Source organism: Mandrillus leucophaeus, unplaced genomic scaffold (genome assembly GCF_000951045.1).
Source record: "Mandrillus leucophaeus isolate KB7577 unplaced genomic scaffold, Mleu.le_1.0 Scaffold172, whole genome shotgun sequence".
Classification (NCBI taxonomy): Eukaryota; Metazoa; Chordata; class Mammalia; order Primates; family Cercopithecidae; genus Mandrillus; species Mandrillus leucophaeus.
This window is the reverse complement of record NW_012101721.1, coordinates 5,552,386-5,572,299: the sequence shown is the minus strand read 5'-3', so window position 1 is coordinate 5,572,299 and position 19,914 is coordinate 5,552,386. Positions and strand designations below refer to the sequence as shown.

General features: G+C 46.3%; 1 long non-coding RNA gene across 1 annotated transcript; it reads left to right on the top strand.

Annotated features, from left to right (window-relative positions):
• Positions 1-12,030: 12,030 nt before the first annotated feature.
• On the top strand, positions 12,031-13,855 carry LOC105537445. The gene is made up of 2 exons (XR_001005712.1): positions 12,031-13,244; positions 13,609-13,855. It is a non-coding gene; the product is annotated as an uncharacterized LOC105537445 (long non-coding RNA).
• The last annotated feature ends 6,059 nt before the right edge of the window (positions 13,856-19,914 follow it).

Genomic DNA, 19,914 nt, shown 5'->3' with positions numbered 1-19,914 from the left:
GAGGAGGAAGAGGAGGAGGAGGGGGAGGAGGAGGAGGAGGAGGTGGTGGTGGTAGTGAAGATTTAGGTCACCTCATGGCAAAGAGCTGCCTTTAGTCCCAGCCTTGACTCTCCAGGCCCCCTGGAATGAGAACGAGCCTACCCTGGGGGTTTGGATTAGGAGGGTAGCTGCTCTTCTTACACCACCTTATTAACCTGTCAGTCAACAGGCACCTTCTGCTTCCTCAAACTGGCTTGAACCAGGAGTCCCACAGTCCCTAAAAGAGATTAGATTTTGCTCCCTATCAGAGGAAAGACAAAAAACCACAGCAATCTCATTTCCCTGCCTCCCCTGTTCTCCAGCTCTAAAGCAGTGTAGTATGGTAGTAAAACATGTAAGAGTTCGGGCTCCGGAGCCAGACAGAGCCAGTGTAAAGCCTGTCACTTACCGCTAGAGGGCTTAGGCAAATCTCCAAGCCTCAGTTTCTGACCCACAAAATGGGCATAACAATTTATGATCTAAACAGGGACTCTGAGAATGAGAGGAAGGTGCCCTCAATAATTACTCTGAGACAACAGGCACAGATCAGAAGGAACAAGCCATGATGCATAGTTACTCACTTGAGGAGGATCCTATGAAGATCAAATAAAAGAATATATGTAAAATGCTTATCACAATGCCTGCTGCTTGGCACATAGAAATCGTGCCGCATCGACTGGGTGTGGTGGCTCAAGACTGTAATCCCAACACTTTGGGAGGCCGGATGGATTATCCAGAGGCTGCTTCGATTTCCTAGACCCCATCTCACTTCCTTTTAGGCCTTTCACCATCCTCACTTCACACCCGGTGGTGCTGGCAGGTTGTGAGTCACTGGGGGCACGTGGGATGGCTACCCATCAACATGCAATGTCATAAAAGCAGAACCATTTTGGGCCATGGGGTGTCCTTGGGAAACAGGCTGACGTTTCCCATGTTAAGTCTGAAGGATCATCACACAGTCCGTCTCAGGGTTAGTTCAGTGAATGGATCCGATGAATCTGATGAAGCCCTGAACATCCCATTTCCACGTCACTCGACCCTGTGCTCAAGGGGCACCAGGCTCTATGCAGGGGCGGTCCCAAATGTACCTGATAATTAAAATAATCTCTGCCCTGGCTGATTGCTCCCCCCATTACTCTCTCCCATTACTGGAGACGCAAACAATAAATAATTTAATAACCCAGGTTGAGTAGACTCTGGTTCCAAAACAAAGTGTTTTAATTCTCTAGTGTGCCTGCTTTCAGCATTACTGTAATTCCATTTCCCTTCACTTGACTGGGCCTCTTGCTGCTTTTTAGGCTTCTCGTATTTCTCCCCAAGTTTTCCCCACGGGGCCCTGACAGCTGCATTATAGCAGGGCTGGGCAGCCAGCATGACATCACTCACTACTCCAGTCAGCAGCAGCAGCAGCGCAGTGGCATGTACTCATGAGCCGAGCAATCTGCCCTGCGTCTCAATGGCGATGGAAATCTGTCCATGTGGCTGAGGGCAGGACTGCTGCCCTGGGGAACCTGGGCCCTCTCCTTTCCCCTCCATCTTTCTCTTTCTCCTGCCTGCTTTCCTGCAATCTTCTCAGACCCGGTTATGGGGAAAGGCCTGAAAAGGGAAAAAGGCACTGGAGAGGGTGGTGGGAAATGGCCCCTATCCCTCGCCCTGCAGAGTTGGGTCTGACTCCTCATCATACTCTCATCCTGGTGCTGAAGAAAAGATCTCCCTGACTCCCAGCTTTGGCTGAGGCCTAGGAGAAGCCAAACCCCATAGAGAGACCAGATTCTGCTACCTTTCAAAGGAGAGCCAGAACCACAGCATACTCTCACTCCGGCCAGAGAAATCTCCCTGAGTGGCCCTCCCACCACCTGCCCCCACCTGCAGTCCTTCCACTTTTCCGAACAGCAGCAGAATATGCTGATGTGAGAGTCTGGTGCCCTTGCCTGAAGCTGAGGGGGGCCAGGGAGCAGCAGCTGCAGGGGAGGAGCAGGGGTAAAAGGAAACGCACCAATGGAGCTTTCGTTTAAATAAAGAGCAGGGAAGCATTGTGCTCCATTGATTACAATTTTTTTTTCCTGAATGTTGTGACATTTGCAGGAAGGCTAATTTATTCAAGCATGGAAATCTTTAAAAACTTAATTAAGTTATTTCTGTGATTTTCCATGCCTTATTGTTTCGAGTTCACATTTACTTTCATCCTTGTTAATAAAAAATAAGAAAGTGGGGAGGGGCTGGAGAGGGAAGAGAGAGAAATGATCTCAGAACCTCCCAAGACTAGATGCTTTCTAGATGCTCCATTTTCCTGCGCGAGGCTTCAGGGGGTCAGGGCAAAAGGGAGGCAGGAATGTGTCCTCTCATATCAGGATCCAAGTCAGGCTCTGTCTCCACCAAGATTGATTGGGGATTAATGCAGACCCCTTGCCTAATCCTCCGGGCACTGTGGCACCTGTAGCAAGCTTAGGTGACTGTAAACCCTGGAATGATTTCATATAAAATAGTGCTGATGGCATAACTGTGATGAGTCTCCTCCGAGGCAGACTTGGCTCTGCACTTTATAGGGTGTCATGGGGTAGCATGATGCGGGAGTTCTGGAGTCAAGCTTGAAATGCAGATAGCCAGGCCCAGTTCTCTATGAGGTCAGTTCCCAGAGCCAGATGTCTTCCCGGGCAGCTGTGGTGCTTAGAAATAAAAGCTTGGACCTCATCAAAGATAGGATTTTCTCCAGCCTGTGCCCCAAATCCCTAGAAGTTGTGCTCATTCCTTTCTTCTAAAGGGAGTCCTAAGAATGCTCATGTACCCTCACTCAATTACAGATTGCATAATGCCCCTGCCTGAGCCACTGGAGACTGTGGATGACTAAGATGCTGGGGCAGGAGTGGGATAGAGCCAAGAGCAGACCAAATCAAGAACCACAGATGCGAGAATTCCCATTAGAAAATAAAGTCCGTGCTGGCAGGAAGAATATGCAGAAGCTATTCTGCAATAAACATTCATTTATACAAATACACAAATAATAGGTTTCTGTGGTGAAGTTGGTTCTCACCCTGGGATAAGTGCATCGTGGGTTGACTGGAGAGAGAGTGGGAAGGAGGGAGCACTGAGATTTCATGTGAGGACAGGGTATGGTTGGGGTAAAAGGAAGCAACACCTCTCAAGTGCCAATCCGGAAAGACTGAGAAGGTGGGACTTAAAGCAACACGGCAGGCTCGGACCCATCTGGCGTCCAGGTTGCGTTCACTGCCTTCCTCCCCGGCTGTGCCCGGCTGAAGCCCTTCTGTAAGTGATCCCAACTCAGAGCACATGAGAACCAGAACTCTCCGCTGAGGGTCTCCTCGGGTTTCCTAAATCAGTGCTTTCGCCTTCATCTCAAAACTGCCTTATTGAGGAAATACAGTCCCTACAGACATCACTGGAGTATCTCCCTTTGATTGAAAAGAAAATATTCCTATTGAACATATGGTGCCATGTAACCCACCCCAAACATTTAATGGACTCTGCTTTGTCCAGGACATCAGACTCGCATTCCCTGCTGGGGCCAGAACCCAGGTCATCTGTATTCTGATGACATTTGAACATATTATTTTTTAAGTCATTAGTCTCTGCCTGATATTGCGAGTCAAGAACTTTAATAGGAGAAATTTATGACTTGTCTCTTCCAATCAGCCTAAGAGTTCATGGTGGTGTTCAGTGCGCTATACTAATGGATATTGCTTTCAACTGGGTGTTGAGTTTAAAAAAACAAATCCCTCTCAAATTCATTAGCCTGTTCCTTCTGATCTATTAACAGGAGTGGCGGCCATTTCCCTCCACCCAGGCTGTCTGCTAACACAGTGGGTCCCTAGGTGTGGTCCTTAAGAGGCCTCCAGGTGGTCTGCCAGCTAATCCAAATGGAAAGTTACACAAAAGTGCCTTTTCTTAAAGTGCAATCTCCAGAGCAGATTTGAATCTACATTAAAAAGGCTCAAAATGAACATTTTCAAAATTATAAGCTCAGTAATGGTTATTTACCCAGGCAAAAGTTTCCCTGGGCCATTACAAGGTTTTTGTAGTAATAAGTGAGTACTAGTGAGGTGCCGGGAGCCTGGGCCCTTCTGCTGCTGAGGACTGGCAGTTGGGATGTCCGGGGAGCCCTGTCTGTGCAGGCTGTCTGGGCATCAGCCTTAAGCAAGGCAACCAAAATGTCAAGGTTCAGACAGAAGCAGCTTCAGCTGTCAGTCCATCCATTTCTTTCCAATAACAGGAATGCACAAAGAAAGAAAATAACAACAAGAAAAACAGATTGATGAAGATGGGAGAGGCATTCATCAACTGGTTTTGTAGAAACAGAGAGCTGGAAGGCTGAGGTCATCTGGCCCACCCGCCTCCCCCGAGCAGGCTTCTTCTCCCGCTCTTGTCAACACAACATGAACCCTGAACTCGGTGCCTAATGGCACATCGCCCTGGGCATGGGGCACAGCCTGCACACTCTGCACACTGGCGACCCAGACCCTGCCTTGTAAGCGCTTGTCACCTAGGGGAGGGAGCTCAGGGCTTCTGTGAGGGAAGGGAAAAAAGGCAACATTCAAACAAAAGACTCTCTGGGCATGTTAGCCCTTGGTTGAATTTCTGCCAGGACAACAAGGAATTGGGAGCAGAGGCTACCCCTCCAAGTCCATGGGAACCTCAATTCTCTGAAGCACCCCTCTTTTCGTGTCTCTTGAACACACCAGTGCTCTTCTACAGGTCAATGGAAACCTGAGGTGCACTGTGTTGGGAGGCCTATTAGCATTCCGACACCATCACAGTCATGGGCCCCTCACTAGGCTGCTTGGCTCACAAACCTTCTGCTAGCCTGTTCTTCCTGCACATCCCACCTTGTCCCAGCAATGATTAAGCGTAGCTCCTCACATTATCTAGCCCTCCTTTGAGGGCCCTCCGCATTTCCCATGTATTGCCCACTTTTTCTGCTAGAATGAAATGGCTCTTTGTGTTTTTTCTGTCAGACATGTACCCTAAATTCTAGACTTCTGTACCCTACATTCTAGACTTCTACACCTTCTTGATCTCGTCCTCCTCATTCTCCCCATTCCTCCATTCAGGATGCTCTCAAACTTTAGCATGCATCAAAGTGAACTGAAGGGCTTGTTAAAACGCAGAATGTTGGACTGGGCCCCAGAGTTTCTGATCCACGGGATCTGGGGCAGGGCCTAAGAATGTGCATTTCTAATGAGTTCCCAGATTGTGCTGATCCTGCTGGTCTAGAAGGATCGCCGCTCTATATCTAGCATGAGTCCCACCTACTCCTCTCCGGGAAGCCTTGGGCATGCTCGTAAGCTTCTGTCTGTGTTGGGTGCATCTCGCCCAAGGGGCCACACTCCCCTTATCTCTGCCACAGAATCTTGTCGGCCTTGCCTCTCCCTTGCCTTTGCGTTCACTAAGCCCAGCCCCTGCGGCTTTACAGGCTCCGGCCACTCCTGAGCTGCTGTCTCCACCCATGCATGTGGCTTCTTGCCTTTTGCTTTCCTCTCACTCTCTGTGTTTCCTCACATCCATCTCTGTCTGCCAGATTCTCACATCCAGGCTTCCTCTGGCATCTATCCATCATCCTCATCCATCTCACTGCGCAGATATTTACATTTCTAAAGCCCAGTGTGTTTTTATGATTCCTCCTACTTCAGCCAAACAAGGATTTTCCTCTAAAACATACTCACAGTTAGGCTATGGGGTTAGGGAGGGAGGACACCTTACCCATTTGGAGTAACCCCTTTCGAGGCTGTTTATTTATCAAGAAAAAGAGTGGTTTCAGCAGGGATGGAGAGCAGACACAGCAGTGCCATGCTTTTGACCACCTGTCCCACTCGGGGACAGACTAGAAACCCAACAGACGGGTTGGGTCCTATTGATCCTTTTTAATCCTATTGAGCTGACTTGGAAACTTCTCCCAGAGGCCCTATCGTGGGTATTTATTTGCAGTACTCAAGGACTAAGGGAAAAAAATTACATAGTTTTTCCTAAAGCATGAACCCTTGGTCCCTGGAAAGCAGAATCATAGAGAATCATGTTGTGAGCATGGACTCTGGTTGTGGGTTTCCAGGTTTGAACCCCATCTCTGCCCCGACCACATATGTGATCGTGAACAAATACCACACCTCTCTAAACATCAATGTCCCCTCCTGCAAAACGGGCATGATGCCCCAGGGCAACGCCCAGAGAATTAAATGGGATGACATACCTAGCACTTAACACCTGTAGCTCACACACAGGACTCAGTAAATGCTACTAACATTAGTACCCTCTAGGTGTGCCACATCCTGGAGCCTCAGAATCTGGGTACAGAGACTGTACCCGGATTTGAGCAAAACCATGGATGGGTCACCTTCTACCCACGGACTGATCCCACCCCAGACTAGAGGACCCTGGGTTTTCTCAGTTAGATAAAAGCCATTCGCCATTTTGCTCTGAGCCATCAAATCCCCAGCACTTAACTTAAAAGCTTTGTGCTTTGGTTTTTGTCTTGTTTTGTTTTGTTTTGTTTTTTTAATAGAAAAAAAAATCCTATTCTTGTCTGTCCAGTGCTTTTCCAGCAAAACAGCAAGTCAGCACTAAGATTCTCCTTGGTCAGCACAATGTGTGTTGCAGTGGGAGGATTTGGGGGAGTTTGAGTAGGCCCTAATGAGAAGGGAAGTTAGGGGTTGTCTGGGCACTAGCCAATTTCCTAGGTCTCCTGGAGATTCCTTGGGAGTAGTACTTCCTCTTTCCTTCTACATCCCTTCTACTTCCTGACACCCATGAAATTCTCTTGCAAGATAAGACAGAGGTCTCAAGAGAAGTCAGAGATAGGAAAAGCATTTCTTCCAGCCACAGCCTGGAGTCTGATGACCAAAAAGTTGCAACCCTCCTATGGACACTGGAGCCATTTCTTTGATGGTCTATCTTCTAGGAATTCTGTGCCTGCGGCTTCCATAGCAGGGAAAACATAGGTTAGATCACCACTCCCCCGACCGTCACCAGGGCACTCTCGGAATGTCCTGCCTACAAGGACTTGGCTCACTAGCCACAAGGAAGTACATACCAAGATCTGTTGGCCACTTTCCACCCTAAGGATGCCTCATTCTTATCTCTGCTGTGTCTCCACTAGCACAGCAGCATGTGATGGACAGAATAAGAAGCCTGTTGCCTTTTATCAGCCAGTGCAGGCAGAAGACTCAGAAGGGCTGGGGAGCACTTGTAATGCAGCAGTCCAAAATCAGGCCCTACAAAAGCCTGGTGGTGCAAAGAACACAGAGAGTGCGACCAGACAGGTCTGATTTAAGATCCAGTCTCCACCATTTTGATGAATTGGGCAAGTTACTTAATCTCACTGTGCATCAATTTTCTCATCTAGGAAATAGGGATAATGACTCCTACTTCATGGAATTGTTCTGGGGAGTATATATGTTGCATAAAAGCACTAGCATGGGTGCTGGCTGCAGACTAGGTACCCGAAACTCTACAGGGCTTGTCCAATAAATTGGGGCTTTTGTGATTATTTAAAATGGACTGCAACACTGATAAGTTTCTCTGATGCCCGAGTCAGAAAAAAAGGTCAAATTCAGCGCCCCAAGTATCTTTAGCTACAACTGGCCTAAGCAAGCTGGAAAACAATTCCCAAGTTATCCGGGCTGCTCTTGCTCCTGCCAGCTAATCCCTAACTGCATTTGTATTCCTTTGCAGCCGGCCGGCCTGTGCATATGGAATACATTTTCTTTGGGTGTCTCACCATTAGCGTTTTCATTTCTGCTTAGCGTCAGGGGCTTTGCACATCACTGGCCTTCCAGAGTACTAAGCCCGTCTTTGTGTAGGCTTGCTTTGTTCTCTCATTTCCTGATCAGTCAGGAAGCATTTCTGGGCAAGAGCTTTTGGAGGGGGGGTTTTGCCTGGCAGCTTCATACACTATGAGTTTTGGAGAAGGATGAATCAAGTACCACCTCATACACAGGTCTCCTCTCTCCCTCCCTGTATACATGGCTACCTGTGGATTAGATACAGCCTTCTTTCCTCCCCAGGTTTTCTAATGCTCTCACATGTAGATCTGCTAAGCTCTGCTAATAAGCACAAAGAAATCAGCTGCCACGTTCAAAGCTTATGCTATCAGTCAGCTGAGCATCATGCTGAAAAGGCAACCTTCCACTTAAAAGAATATAATAATTCACAGTGCTGGCAAAGGTGCAGTGAGATGGGCACTGTCATAGCCACTGATTAATGAGAGTGTAAATTGATATAACACTTCAGGTGGGGGGAGGTGAGGGGAGCAACTAACCAGCATATAACAAGAGCCTTTGAAACAGTGATTCCACTTCTAGGAAAGTGCCTCCTAAGGAAACAATCAGAAATGTGGTCAAAGATTATTACAATATAAAGATGTTCATTGCAGTAATGTTTACAATGGTGCAAATCTGCAGGAAATCTAAATATACAGTTATAAAGATTAACTAAATGTATATAAATCCACAAAATTGAATACTGTGAAACTATTAAAGAAAAGATATTGTAGAATAATATGAAAGGGATGGGAATAGGCTCATCATATAATATTAAATTAAAAAAGAAACTATAAAAATGCAAATATAATATGACTCTAATTTTATTTTAAGATATGTATGCACAGGAAAAAAAAAAACAGATTGGAAGGAAATTCCCTAAAATATTAACAGTGATTACCTTTGGTGGTATGATTGTGGATAATATCCTCTTTTCTCCTGTAGGTTTTCTATATTTTCTTTAACAAATACATACTACAAATCAGAAAAGAATGACAACCATGTAAACAAAAGTGCTGCTTTCCTCTCCAGGGTCTGTGACGGCAGTGGAAAAGCTGGCTTGCTCCAAGGAACCATCTTGAACCCTGACCTCTTAAGGCACTGCAGGGGAGATACTATCTGGTCCCAATTGGCCTGGTCTGCTCCCTGACAACCCTGTGATCAAACCTGACCAAGCCTGGTTGTCCAAGTGGACAGAGCTGGCCTGGCCATGGTCTCCTGCAGCCCGGCACATTCTGGAGCCTTTTCTAAGCCTCCTGTTAGCAGGCTTTCCTCCTGTCTCTTAGGTCACTGCAGATTGATTCATCTCACTTCACTGTGGTTTACAATTTGCAGTTCTTGACCCTTACATTCTCCCCTGGTGCTGGAGCCATGTTTCTGCAATACCAACAAACCAATGGCAGCAAGCAGAGAATCGGCTGCAAGCCGTGTATCCTCATGGCCTCCCCAGCAGGCTCCTTGCCCTCTCACTTCCTTTCTGTCCCTATCCAGCATCCACACACAAGGCTGCTTCTTTAAGGAGCCCTATGGGGTCCTACCCAAGATATGTGGGGAAAGGGAAGGCAGGCCTGAGATTTGGCCAATGAGAATTCAATTCTGTGCAGCAAAGATCCTTATCACTAGTCAGACTAAGAAACAAGAGGCTTGACTGGAAGAGTCCACAAAGTCTGGGATTTTATACATTATATTTATAATATATAAATATACATTATATTTATAGAGCAAAGAGGTCAAAATTTCTGGCCCAGATTACCACACTGGGTGAATTCAACAAGCCGAAAGTCTGGGCATCTGATTTAAAATGGGCTGTTTGCAGAATAACCATTTTTATTATACAAACAATGTCAGCAGAAGATGCCCCTGGGAGTTAGCATGGCTGTCTCTCTATCCCTCTGTCCCTTATTGTCAGTCAGGAAAAACACAAAAATTTTATCCACTCAACCTTCAAGGCCTCTGGCCACCTGGTTCCCACACCCTTATTTACCCAATTTCTTACCTCTCCTCCACATGGACTCCTGTCTGTAAAATCCACTATCTCCACTTCCTTCCTCTGACATCTTTTTTAATTGGTTCTTTCCCCATCCCCTTCCAATGTAATTATGAGCAACTAGACACAGAGTGAGGAAACCTGAATTCTCATCCTCTCTCTCCCATTTACTAGCTTAAAACCTTAGGCCAGGCCTGTGCACAGTGGCTCATGCCTATAATCCCAGCACTTTGGGAGTCCAAGTGGGGCAGATTTCTTGAGCCCAGGAGTCTGAAACCAGCCTGGGCAACATAGGAAGCCCCCGTGTCTACAAAATAAAATTTAAAAAAAATTAGCAGGCCAGCCACAGTGGTTCACACCTGTAATCCCGGCACTTTGGGAGGCCGAGGCAGGCGGATCACCTGAGGTCGGGATTTTGATACCAGCATGACCAACATGGAGAAACTCTGTCTCTACTAAAAATACAAAAAATATATATATATATCTGGGCATGGTGTCCGGTGCCTGTAATCCCAACTACCTGGGAGGCTGAGGCAGGAGAATTGTTTGAACCCGGGAGGCAGAGGTTGTGGTGAGCCAAGATCACGCCACTGTACTCCAGCCTGGGCAACAAGAACAAAACTCCATTTCAAAAAAAAAAAAAAAAAAAATTTCCCGGCATCGTGGTGTATACCTGTGGTCCCGGGTACCTAGGGAACTGAGGTGAGAGGATCACTTGAGCCCAGGGGGTGGAAATTGCAGTGAGCCTAGATTGAACCACTGCACTGTAGCCTGGGTGACAGAGTGAAACCTCGTCTCAAAAGAAAAAGAAAAAAGAAAAACTCATAGGCCAGTCACTAACTTCCCTGGGCCTCAGTTTTCTGATCGGAAAGAAAATATAGGGGTTGAACTAAAAATCGAAACACCTTTCCAATTCTCACATTCTATAGCACTTTTCATAGCCAAGTCAGAAGCCTTTTCTGAGTGAGCCCACCCCTAACTGATGATGCTCACAGGCGCCCTCTGCAGTTCACTTCACAGGTGGAGGAATCTACCCTAACTTGTTCGACATTTCCTGTGTGTATTTGTTTCTCTGTTTGTTTTATTTTGTCCAGGTACAAAATACCTTTGGAACAATGACTGTGTTTCTTCACAACCCCCATATACCGTGTCCAGAACACAGGAAACAGTCAGGAAAGGTTGTTAGCTCTCTGACTAATGTCTACCCCTCAGGCAGACATGAAAAGGGACTCATTTAAATTTGGTTTCCCTGCCAGAATTGTCAGGCCTCAGTGGCCTTGGGAAATCACCAAGGAGGAAAATCACCATTTATCCTAAAAACTCTGCAGTCTGCACAGGCTGCTATCACCTCCAAACCTCTGCCCAGCCCTCACACAGCAGCAGCACGAATTGCCCTGTCCTAGTCCTTCCCAGGGTCATGGTCATTCCTAGAGAAGAATGGGCTTCTGTGTCCTGCCAGACAGACTAGCTGGGATTGCTGGACACATTAACACCCAGAAACTGAATTCCCTACCACAGCCAAGCTGAAGAGAGGTTGACCTAGAGGTCAGATGCAGATGTGAGATGCATTCCATTCTGAGGGCAGCAACTGTCTCTGCTGTGTGAGCCTGAAGTGTCTCTTGACATCTCTGAGTCTCACACTCCATTTCTCTAGAATGGAGATCATAATACTTATCCTTGCAGGGTTACCACGAGACCTAAATGTAATCAACTATATGGTCCTGCTTTTAAAAATGTGAATATTTTACACTCTTTACCTATTGTTTTACTGGTGTCCAGAAGTATCTGGCCCAGTATCATCCTTCTTTCCCTCACAGAAACACCCTCTTTCCATGAAGCTACTGTCAGGTGAGCTACACCGATGAGCGAGAAGCACTGGTCCTGATACACACAGTTGGAACTCACAATATATTTTCCCACTGGAACAATGGCATGTATGAAATTTGGGTGTTGGGGACAGAAATGATCATATTTCGTATTTTAATTATTGTGAGTTAGATTGATTTTTCAGGAGTTCCCTGAAAACCTCCCCCTGCATTTAACACTTTTTCTGTGAGAGGAAAACACTCCCAATTCATAATAACTAAGCTACAAGCAAATCTTTGGAAGCCCGCCCATCTGTAAGCAGGGTTCTACCTGTGTTAAATCACCTTCGGATGCAGCCGTTCTCTGCCAGCCTGGTGGGCTAATGACACATTTGTGGATCTCAGCGTGTCTGTAATATCACAAACACAGGTGTGGTCTCCTGCCTTTCTCTGCAGAGGAAGGAAGAGGTGAATGGAAAAAGTGTGGCAACTTACTTGGCTCTCTTATCCTGCAGTAGGTGAGTCCTCTGCATGGGATCTTTGAGGGCTGAGAGCGCTTTTCTGTTAAAGGAACGTCTGCAAAAAACAAGAGAAATACATTTGAACAGTCCCAAGGGGAGGTAATTTCAGAGTAGACACCTATTTCTCCACCAGAAGCAAAGCAGATCCCAGATCCTAAAATCAGGCTTGAGGAAGCAAGAGGAAGCATCCAGGAACCCCAAAGCAGGCAGTGGATTACCCATTGGCTCTGGGTAAAGCCAAGAGGGTTTAGAGAGGGATTTGCACTGTTTTGAGAAGCTTGCAGCTTCCTGATTCAACTCCTCTCCAAGGAAAGAGGCTCAGTAGACCAACCAAGCCACTTTTCCTCTCTTAAGGGATGAAGACCAAAGATGCAACTTGCCCAGCTGTCTGTTATGAACTAAATTGCATCCCCGCAAAATTCATATGTTGAAGTCCTAACACCTTGTACCTCAGAATTTGACTGTATTTGGAGACAGGGTCTTTACAGAGGTAATTAATGTGACATGAGGTCATGAGAGTGAGCCCTAATCCATTATGAGGGGCATTTATAAAAGGAGGAGATTAGGACACAGACAAGAATGCACGGAGAAAAGACCATGTGACGACTGAGGGAGGGTGTGGCCATCTACAAGTCAAGGAGAGAGACATCAGAAGAAACAATCCTCACAACGCCTTGATTTTGGAGTCTAGCCTCCAGAGCAGTAAGAAAACAAACGGTCATCCAGGATGTGGTCATTTGTTATGGCAGCCCTCGAAAACCAACACACAGTAGAACAACACCAGAGGCAAATCAGAAAGAAAATGAGATGCAGACTCCAGCAGCCTGGTCTCCCAGTCAGGACACAAGCCAGACCTGGACGGAAGTGGTCACAGCACTTCTAGCTCCAAAATAGCCACTGGGCGGAGGCTCCTAGTTCCTCCTCCCTCCAACTCCATGCAGCCTGCTCTGTCCCCGTCTTCTCAGGCTCACTCAGTGCAGTGTCTGCCTGCATCCCTCTATCAGGGGCCTTCCTCTGCCCACAGAGGGAGTTATATACAAGCCCGAGGAATGAGGAAGAGAAGACAAAAGCAAGATGGAGCCTCACTGTCTGATTTTCCCAGACGTTCCCAGGAGGACCTGGTTATGCAAGGCGGTCTGCATTTTCAGTGCATACACCATTAGATGCCTCTTTCTTACTCTGCTTAGCACACCAGGTCTGTAGGTTCTGGTTCTTAAGGGCCATGGAGAGTCTACCTAAAAAGGGCAGGTGTTTGTTTTCCAACCCAATTTCCTTCTAGTGGTGGAAACACCAGCAGCCCTTTCCCTTCCCTTCCTTGCCCACTGACCTCCACTCTCTTCCCTGTTGTAGACAGTGGTGTGTCTTCTATGAAATGCATTTCTCCACCAGTCATAGCACCCATTCTGAGACAATCACAAGCTCAGAAAACCCTAACTAAAGTAGGTGCTGTTTTTTGAATGCCTACCATGTGGCCAGCACTGTACTAGTCACTTTACTCACCATATTTCCAGTCCTCACAGCCACCCTTGCAGGTGGGAATGACCCTCCCTTCCTAAAGATGAGAAAACCTGAACTGGGAGTGGTGGCTCGCACCTGTAATCCCAGGGACTCAGGATGCTGAAGCAGGAGGATCGCTTGAGCCCAAAAGTTTGACACTGCAGTGAGCTATGATCCCACCACTGCACTTTAGCGTAGGTGACAAAGTGAGACCCTATCTCTAAAAAAAAATAAATAAATAAAAATAAAAATAAAAGATGAGAAAACCAAGGCTCAGGAGAAGTAACTTGTCCAGGGTCAGGCAGCTGGCTCTAGGTAGAGCTAGGACAGAAAGCGAGCTTTGGCTGACATATTTGCTTTGAACTTTTCACTCTGCAACTCTGAAGAAAAAAAGTACATTTACACTGTGAAAGTCTATACAATGAAAATTGGATTTTCTCCAATTCTTATTGATAATAACTAGGAGACATTAAAGAGAAAGAGAGAGGGGCCAGACACAGTTGCTCATGTCTATAATCCCAGCACTTTGGGAGGCCAAGGTGGGCAGGTCACTTGAGCCCAGAAGTTTGAGACTAGCCTGGGCAACATGTAAAACCCCATCTCTATTAAAAAAATATATACAAAAATTAGCTGGACATGGCGGCAGGAACCTGTAGTCCCAGCTACTCGGGAGGATTATTTGAGCCCAGGAGGTGATGGCTGCAGTGAGACAAGATCACACCACTGCACTCCAGCCTAGGTGAGAGAGCGAGACTCTGAAAAAGAGAGAGAGAGAGAGAGAGAGAGGAGAGAGAAATCTTCAACAAGCACAGAAATGCCATGACTTCTAAAACTAAGATCTGATCTGTAACTTAAAAACCTTCTGTCTGTTTTGCCTGCAGAGAAAGCTAAATTCCTGTGGCGAATGAAGCTGCTTTCCAATGCTTGCTGTAATAGCCCTCTGCATCTTTCTTTCATAACATCTAGCACAATTTGAAGTTACATATTGGGTGATTGTTTGATTAATGTTTGTCTTTCTGAAATTCTGAGGTAGCATCATCATATAACTTACAGTGTAAATGGGAACACTTTTGAAAGTAAAAGGAGATGTTATTAATAATTATTCCAGGAAAAGAAGGAGACTGGAACATGTGGTCATCCTATGGGTGAAGCAGAGACCAACTCTGGTTTACTTGACATTGTAGTCCCAGTGCCAGATTCCATACTTAGCACATAGTAGATGCTCAATAAATAAACATGATGATTGATTTAACAATGTCTTTGAAATATTTTTCACTATTTTATCCCACCATATCTTTCAGGTTCTACTTACTGCAGCTTCTAACATATCCCAATCCTAGACATCCAGAGGTCCCCGTTTAGCCATTTTGAACATAACATATATTGTCACAGCCTCAAGCTTTTATGAAACTGTCGCCTCTGCTCACAATGCGCTCCCCTCACTCTCCACCCATCCTTAAAAGTATTCTCCACTCAGATACCACCTCTTCTCTGAAATCTTCCTCCCATTTCCCAAAACACTTGTACACTAATAATAACAAACATCTCTAATAACAAACATGCCACTCCATTGTAGATATGTATGTTCCTTGTCCACCAGTAGACTGTGAGTTCCTCCAGGTTAGAGGACAAGTTTCACCCATCTCCCCAGGGCACATCCTAGGGCATGCACAGAGTAGACATGAGATAAATGCTTGTTGAAAGAATCAGATGAGGTTGGGAGTCCCCTTAAGTATCAACAGTCAAGAAAGATGAAAAAGGAGTGAACTTGGGTTCTGAAATAATCATGTCTATGGTGTTATGGCTACACAGCTACTCGCCTCCTTACACTGCATGGTGCTGGGCACATAGCAATCACCTTATCAATCAATGTTATTATTATTAGCATTATCAGTCATTAATTTTCATGTACCCCTTCACTCTTGTCTTTCCGGACTTGTGGAACTCTAATGCCAAGTTTCTGCTATCTCCTCAATCTCAGTTCCTCATCAGCATTTTTTTCTATTGGAACTGACCTTCTCTCCTGCTTTTTGTCAGCTGAGATGTATTAGAGAGTCTTTCGTTGACAGGCAAGTCCTCCTGGCACTTCATCACACCATATTCTTCAAAGTGCCTCTGACGCTATGGCTGTTGCTGGACTCCTTGGATCCTCCATCTTCTCCTTTTGCCAGGCTGTTTATATTCTTTAAAGACCTTTCACGTAATGCCTGTGCTAATATTTACATCCCTGCTTAACTAGGCTGGCCTCTGCTGCCCTGGGCATTTCTTGACTCAAGCAGGATGGAATTACAATCTTTCCAAGCTACTCAGTAGCTATTTCCCATTCATAGAACCACAGCATGCTAAGAGCTGGAAGTTGCTGAGTGTGCAGCCTACCTGGGAGTTAGGATATGACCAATGAAAGATGCGCTGGGTTTAGCCTAGTTGCACATAATACACAGTCTTTGGAAACTGATAGTCCTGTGTTTGGAGCAAAGCTCATCCACTCATCAGCTATGTGACCAGTAAATGATTTCATCTCTCCAGAGTCTTATTTCCCATGTCTATAAAAAAGAAATCCTTTTTTAATTGCTTCATGTAGATAATTACATGACAGTATTGTTACGAGGATTAAATGTGATAATGTATGCAAAAAGAAAGGCACATAATAATTGCTCAGTAAATGATATCTATTATTACAAAAAATCAAAAATGTATTGCACACTTACTATATATAAAGGTGTGTAGAGTGCTAAACTCTGGAATTGGAGTAAGGAAGATAAAAAGAGGAAGATATAATCCCTGGCCTCCTCAAGTCCAAAATCGGAACTCAAAGCAAACTGTGATTAAGAGCTATAAGAGATACAGACAACTGGAAGCAAAAGGAGAAGATTCTGGAAGGGACAGAGTTGAGATCTTGGCTAGGCCTGAAAGATTGACAAGAGCCTTGGTTCACAACTATGATGAGAGAAAACTTTGCAGAAGCAATGATTCGTGCAAAATCTCAGAGGAAGGCTGTAGAATAACAAAAGCAATAGCTAATACTCAAATGAGGCATTTCTTATAACGCAGGCATTGAGCAAAATGCTTTATATCATCTCATCTAATCCTCTCAACAAGTATGCGGGATGAGGTAGGTGCTAATATTATTCCCATTCTGCAAATGACTCTGAGGCTGAGAAAGGTGAAGTGGTTTGCTCAGGATTGCAGGGCTAGTAAGTGGCAGAGCAGGATTTGAACTCAGGTCTGCATGACCCTGAAGCCAAAGCTCTAATTCCACAACTGTGTGTGACAGGTGGGCATGTGTGAGAATTGTGGGAAGATCAGGGTGGCTGGAGTATAGGTAGGGTATGTACACATGTGTATACGCGTATGTGTGTGTATGTATGCACACATGCACAAGTTGGGGGTATGGTACAGAGGAAATTTGAAAGAGAGGGCTTCTAGAAGAGAGGTAGGGAAACTACTGGAGAAGATTCTGGAATCCAGGCTGAGGGCCTTATGCTGTTCTGGAGGCTGACTTCAGTTCTCCTCACTGCACTCTCAACCCCATTAGGCCCCAAGGGTTATTAATAATGGCAATGATCGTGCTAATAATGATAGTGTTAACAACCCCTGGAGGGAGGGTGGTGAGGCCGGGCCTGCAATGAACTCCTGCCAGAAAGAAAAGGCCTCCAACTCCCATTTTTTGGGCTCCAGGGCCAGGCCTAGGCCTCCAAATTGACTTTGACTTCACAGGAGAGCTCAGCAAATTCTGCAAAAGCAAAATACCTGCAGGAATATCTCTCCTTCTCTAGAGTTTTGGCAAACTTATTATCCCAATCAATATCTGAGTCATTACAATCCCTTGTGATCAAAGGGGGGTGTATTTCCCTTTCTTTGGCCTCCTTACAGGGCTCTCTTATCTGGAAAAAGATTTCTTAATCTCCTTTCCCTAAATGCCCTGAAGGTCTGCGTGCCACTGCAGCCCCAGAATTCCCTGATTGCTTTTATTGTCCTTAACTGCTACCTGGCCCGGCTTGCTGGCAGCCCTGGCAGGAATCAGCCTTTTAGCTGGGGCCTCCCACTGAGCCCTCAAGGGAAAAACAAGGAGGTGGGAGCCAGGACTCTTGGGAACCCAGAAGAACTCAGGAGAGCCCCACATCCCGCTCCATCTAAGAGGAAGCAGGGAAGGCTGAAGGCTGGGAGTGAGGTCAGCCCACTCTTGCCCCTCTTATGAGTTACACTCCCCGCTCCTGCCAATCTTTCACCCTCTCACAAGGCCCCGTCTCTGGCTGAGGCGGGAGAAAGGGGCGGTTTGAGAATTAGAAGGAAGTGGGTTGAAAGTTTTCCTTTAGGTCCCTGACAAGGACCCACAAGGTGAAAGAAATTTTTGTTCAGTTATCCCAGCCATCCTTCTACTCCACGAACGCCTCATCTATGCACCCTCCAGACAAAAGACCATCTATTAAGCTTGCAGGGCCCGGCCCCTAAGGCATGAAGATCAGCTCCCTAGCTCAGCCTCCCTGTGCCTCCTAAGTAACAACTGTGTTCTTATGTGGGTCAGGGGGGTCTCCGTGGAGGGGGAGCTACGATGCAGAAACATGAAGAGGTGCTGCCACATGGCCAACCGCCTGCTTACTGGGAGCTCATACTGAGCATACTTACTGAGCATACTCAGCCTGGCCTGATGTATGATTCCAAGACCAGATCCTTTCTGACTCAATGATTTAAGAGGTTTCTGCACACCAGAAACCTAATTACCCCAAAGATTTCAGTTCTGTCTTCTCAGCTTTGCTTCCGAAGAGGCCCCTCCAAGAACACCACTAGGTCGGAGTCATTACTGTGCTGACCGCTTGCAGGGCCACTTACTGTATTTTTATGAGGGGCGTACTGTGCTGTATGATACATTTCCCAGCAAAGACTCTGGAGAGGGGCTGTCAGTGACACGGCTGCTACTGGGGGGAGGGGGAAAATAATGATAGACTTGTGTATACACACGTCTTCACACGAAGAGGGAGGTGTGGACCCAAGTGAACACAGACAACTGTCGCCAGGCCATGCACACTTAGACACAGATAGAGGAACCAAGCGCATCATGGTAAGCATTCCAGAGGCCATAGGCCAGCCCCCTGCCTCCAAGCAGATTTGTTCCAATTTCCCCCAGATAGCATGGATCTCTACAACTCGGAGGCAGGCAATCTTACCGTTCCAATGGTAGGCTTTTCCAGTGTTTAACAGCCCTCCTCCCGTGGAGTAGTTTCCTTCTAGAATTAGGATTGTTCACACTGGTGGGGAACTTGGAGATCCTATAGACAAAACCTCTCATTTTAGAAATGGCAAGATCCAAGGGTCTCCATTCTCAGAGCAATCACTACACCCTGTAGGACAGACACTCAGCTTGGGGGCTTGGCAGGCCGATCAAACACCCTGCAAACTCCTTCAGCTCAGCTCAGAGCCAAGGGGGTAGCCCTCTCATCAGGTGTAGGTCCTAGTTAGGCTCATCAATGTTGGTAAGACAATGACAACCCTACTCCAATGTTGATGGATTTCAACTGTTTGTGTGTTTGTAAGGCATATGGGTCCATCTTTAATTGGCAACCCAATAGCTGCACTTCAGGTACTTGGCAGGGAATATAGTCTCGAACTCATTGCCGTGAAGTGTCCATCAAAAACTCAGCTGAGAGAGACCAACTATATGAAACATTGCCTGAAGGGGATGCAGTACATTCATCCCTCTAGAAATATTAACAAGGGCCCCAGGGTTTAGCCAGGTCAGCAGAGAGCTGTCTATCGGACCATATTCCTCTGGTCCCCTGTGGAGCTGCTTTTCTGAGCTGAATTTTGGCCTGTGTTGAAGGATGATGCTACAGGGAGCAGCCTCAAGGAATGAGGAGCCAGTCTACTGTGAGGGTAGTGAGGATGCTGTTCATCACGTAACACAGAGCTCTTAGGAAGGACTCAAGGAAAAGCTCTTTCTGGTTCAGCATCAGGAAAAGTTGGGCTCCTTCTGAACATTCTTTTTTCTTTCCTTCCTTCCTTTTTTCCTTCCTTTCTTCCTTCCTTCCTTCCTTCCTTCCTTCCTTCCTTCCTTTCTTCCCTCTCTCCCTCCTTCCTTCCCTCCTTCTCCCCTTCCTCCTCCTCTTCCTCTACCTCCTTCCTCTTCTTTTCTCTCTCTCTCTTCCCTCTTCCTTTCTTTCCTTCTTTTTCTCTCATATCACAGGCATTGTAAATTGTGAGACTGACTGGACTACCTTGTTCATATTGGCTGCCAGAAACTTTATAGATTCTGAATCACAGCCTGCCAGTAATAGGTGTTTAGGGGCTTCAAGTTCTGCATCCCTGGATTGGCCTCATTCGTG